Raw genomic sequence first — 4,905 nt, forward strand, 5'->3', positions numbered from 1 at the left:
GTCACGTGTCCTGAATCTGCACACTTTATTGGCTGGAACCGATTCTTCGGATTGAAAGTAGCAGCCTGTTTTGCTTTGGTGGGGCCGAATCCGGGGTAGTCGGAACAGAGAGCTAAGTAGCGAGGAGAAAAGGAGGCCGGCCGGCCGTCCTCGCAAGTAGTTGAGTGGGCCCCGCATGGTGCCCACTGTCAGACTGGCCGGCCGGCGCAGTGCACGCCGGGCCGCTCGGCCTCCGCGAGCCAGCGAGCGCAGGGCACGCTGGGAGTTGTAGTGCGGGCCGGAGCGGGTGGACAGCGTTGTTCGCTACGAGGCCCAGGCGCCAGCTTCTGACTCTGGCCGTGATGCCCGGCGTTGTTGTTTTGTGCTGTCCCACATTAGGGCCCAACCGTTAAATGCCCACGGCTTTTCTGCCCAGGCTCACGTTGCCTCATACGCCTCGGCCGCAGACTTCCAAAGCAGCCACGAAGGGGCAGCCCAGCCCACCTTTAAATCAAGCCGACGCACTCGCTGGTCTGGCCCACAGGGAGGGTTCCAGGTACCAGCTTAGTCGTGGACCCGGAAGGGCAAGCGACACGTAGCTTTGGGTGGTGTCTGGAGTACATCTGGCTGCTTGGACCCCCACGAGTCCCCAGGCCCGAAACGAGCAGTGGATAACTCAGCATGCCGACTAAGCACATTCCTCAGCGTGAGCCGGAGGGCAAGGGCCTCAGAACAGCATAAATCACTTTCTGAGAGTCAGGACTAAACTATTCTCATCTCACATGCTCGCTGTTTCATTCCAGTTGATGAGTTGGTATTCGTAGTTGTAATCGCAGACGGAGTCGCGCTAAAAGCCTTGCTGCCTCCGCCCCCGCCCTGGCCACCCCAGACACAGCGGAGGCCCTGCGGCGCGGCCCTGCCCTGTTTTAACGCGGGCCAGCCTGTCAGGGGCACAGACTCAGGCCCACGCGGGGGCTGGTCCGTGTTCTGCCCTTCTGTTTATTCACGAAGGAATCCTTACGTGTTTGTGCTGCCAAGGAGCAAAGAAAAGTATCTACTGTAAGACGCAAAATGTACTGAAGTATAATAAGCTCTACTAGGACAGATTTTTAGCGTTAATTACCTGTGGGCAACAAAACCCAAGAAAACACTGTCTCGTGCCTCTTGGACCTGGGGCTCTCGAAGAGAACCTGGCAAAAGTCACCAGAGAAAGGAAGAGACTACAGTGCTTTATACAACAGGAGGTGGCTTTTTAAAAAGCAATTTCTATGGCAGTCTTCGTAATTCCTCTCAGTCTTGACACACTTAACTGCTGTCGAGGCCACATTTGCCAGTTTCTAACCTCTGACTGCCTGAAAAACTACAAATTAGATGACCATATGGCTCACAGCCAGAAATGCAGGAGGCATTAAGCCAGAGCTCAGTTCTTTGCTTCTGAATAAGATGGAATCCTGATTTTTAATAATCAGAATAAATTTCACTATTGAAAGCTTTTCACTTTCAGTCGTGAAGGGCTTTCCAGCTGAAAGTCTTAAAACACGGCATCTGGAAAAGGGCCTTACTCTATTCCTCCGAGGGTAGTACTGTATTGACATTAAACAGCCCACAGATTAGGGAATTATTGGTCCCTGGTTTTCAAACTGCCAGGAGGTAAATGATGGAACTAAGTTGGACTTGAAATACTCCCAAATTAAAACAAAAAACGAAAACCTTGCTTTGTGCTGTCGAAAATGCCTTTTCTTAAGTAGGACCTCGATGCTGCTGCTGTTAATTAATACCAAAAGGCAAAGGGTCAGGAGTTTTTGAAAGTTACTTTGGAGTCATCTCACATCAAGCAACAGTCCGAACTAACATAAAGGTAAACAGAATGAAATTATGAACTGGAGGAAGAAACTAAGGGCAATCTATGCCATAAATATGGGAGAGTCTGTGTCTTATCTATGTACTTGTTTCCTACACATAAACAGAAACCTGGTACATAGTAGGCATATAATAATTATTTGTAGCCTGAACGAATAAGTGAAGAAGAAAGCCAGCAAGCAGTAGGAAGATAATATAGTTGGGAAAGGGGAACTGCAGAAAAACTAGGTGGCCAAGCCCTCTGCATGATCCTGAAATATCCCAAACTGCTGTGATATAGCTGTACCACTCTACCAGAAATACCTCAAAACAAATCATCTGCCTCCCTGATGCACAGCTTTCCATCATTTCTTACCTTGAGTGGTTAAAAATATATGGTAATGTAAGAGACTAGATCTTAATTGTTCCCACCACAAAAAAGAAATGATAATTGTGGGACATAATAGAGGTGTTAGCTAGCTCTATGGTGATAATCACATTGCAATATGTAAATGTATCAAATCAACACACTGTATGCCTTAAACTTACATAATGTTATATGTCAATTATATCTCGATTTAAAAAATAATATAGGATAATTATATTCTGGAATCAGATTGCATGGGTTCAAATTCCAGTCTTGACGCTGACTACCTGTGAACCTAGGGCAAGTTAATATATCACTGACTCAGTTTATCATCTGTAAAATGGGGATTGTAGCAGTATCTAATTCAGGGTTATGAAATTTAAATAACTTTATACATATAAAGATATTATAGGATTAACATGTCAAAAAATGCTCAGTAGCTGTGAGCCTCATTAGCATTGGGGTATTGTGATAAGTGAAGTTAGCCTGCACACCTGCCATGCACATTCTTTTGGATTTGCACCTTGGATAAGTGATGCATTGACATGCTAAGAGCATTTGTTAACCTGTAGTAATGAAACAGTTTTCATAGGAGATATTGATGGGTGGTATAGATTTCATCTGCCCCACTTTCCAGATTGACATGAATCTGGTCTGACATGAGTAGATACAGTCTGAATCTGTGCTCTGGCCTCCACAAAAGGGAGGCAAAGAAAGACTGTAATCTCCTCCAGAGATAGTGCCTGTCTCCTGTGTATCCTCCACAGGATAAGTCCAGTTAGGCACTTAAAAGGGATAGTGGATACTCATCTGATCAAAACAAATCTTTATCTATATATACAAATGAGTACATGGGTTGAGTATTTCAGAAATATTAAGTACTTTTAAAAAACTGATAAGACCCACAATATTTTGTTTGTAGTAGAGTTAAATGATAATATGAGTTAAACCATAAGTAGAGTTAGACCATAAAACTCTGAGAAGATGTTTTTAAACTTTGTATGTCACTTGGGTACAAAATTTAACATTGTTCCGTGAAAGGGCCATATGTGCAAAGTGGCCCGCAAACACCAAAGGAGCTGAGAGACCAAAGAATAAGGCAGATGAGTCCAACTTGGTTAATAAGTTTAATAGGAAATTACATACAGAAATGTGGTCCCAGGGGGCAACAGGACATTCAGAACCCTGCATCTTTTACCCCTTAGCCACTCTCTTTTATCCCTCTTTTTTCTTTTTTTTAAAGATTTTATTGGGGAAGGGGAACAGAAGTTTACTGGGGTACAGTGTGTACTTCCAGGACTTTTTCCGAGTCAAGTTGTTCTTTCAGTCTTAGTTGTGGAGGGCGCAGCTCAGCTCCAGCTTCAGGTCCAGTTGCCAGTTGCTAGCTGCAGGGGGCACAGCCCACCATCCCTGTGGGAGTCGAACTGGCAACCTTGTGGTTGAGAGGACACGCTCCAACCAACTGAGCCATCCGGGAGCTCAGCGGCAGCTCAGCTCAAGGTGCCGTGTTCAATCTTAGTGGCAGGGGGTGCTGCCCACCATCCCTTGCGGGACTCGAGGAATGGAACCGGTAACCTTATGGCTGAGAGCCCACTGGCCCATGTGGGAATCGAACCGGCAGCCTTCGGCGTTAGGAGCACAGAGCTCCAACAGCCTGAGCCACCAGGCCACCACTCGCCCGCCCTCCCCCCCCCCTTAGAGGTGGACCTGTGTGCTGGGAAAAGAATGGAGTGGCCAGGGGGAACAAAGAGACAAGACACCAGGGAGGCTTTGGTGCCAACATGAGTTAAGAGATAGGTAACATCAAGGGGGCCTCATCCCTGAGGAAGGATTAATGGGAATTCTGTGATTAGCCCAAAGCCTCTGTACACATTCCATAGTCCACCCCAGGGGAAAGGGAGGGGATCAAAGGTCTGGGTTCATTCGTTAGAAGTTAAGATGGTGGGTTAGCTTGAAGATGGAGTCAGCACTGCCTGCACAAACATCAAAAAGTTTCTAAACATCTAGTATTACCAGTGAAGTAAATGAAACCAAGGTGGAGAGCTCGTCACACATCCATTTGTTCTATAAATAACTCCTAAAGTCTAGTCTGTACCAGGGATTTTGTGTTGCTTTTTTGTTGAGCTATAGCATACACATGCAGAACGCACAAATTTTACGCACACAGCTGGACAAGTTCTAACACTGGTATACGGCCATGGACCCACCAACCAAGTAAAGAAGTAGAAATGCAGCAGCTCTAAAGTCTCCCTTTGGGTCTCCCCCACGTACTAATCCTCCTTCAAAAGATAACCATTACTCTGACTTCTATCACCGTGGGATAGCTTCGCTTGTTCTTGAATGTCATAGAAATAGACTCATACAATATGTATTCTTTTATGTCTTGTTTCTTTTATTCAACATTATGTCCCAGAAATTCATTTCTTTGGTTATGTGGAGCTATAGGTCATTCTTTTTCTGTACTGCACGGACTATTATGCCATTCAATAGATACTGAGTGAATACTACTCAACACATGTTAAATAAACATGCCACAATTTGTCTATCCAACATTACTTTAAAACAATCTTGTTTCCTGCCTTGTCCAATCAGAACTGCACAATTTAGATACCTCATTTACATAAAATGGACCTAGTTGAGAACCTGCATGGGAACTTTCACTGTAAAAGGCGGCCTCCTCTTTGTCTCTGGGGAACACAATTTAGGTTGCTACCTAAATC

This window comes from Rhinolophus hipposideros, assembly GCF_964194185.1.
Source record: "Rhinolophus hipposideros genome assembly, chromosome: 6".
NCBI lineage: Eukaryota > Metazoa > Chordata > Mammalia > Chiroptera > Rhinolophidae > Rhinolophus > Rhinolophus hipposideros.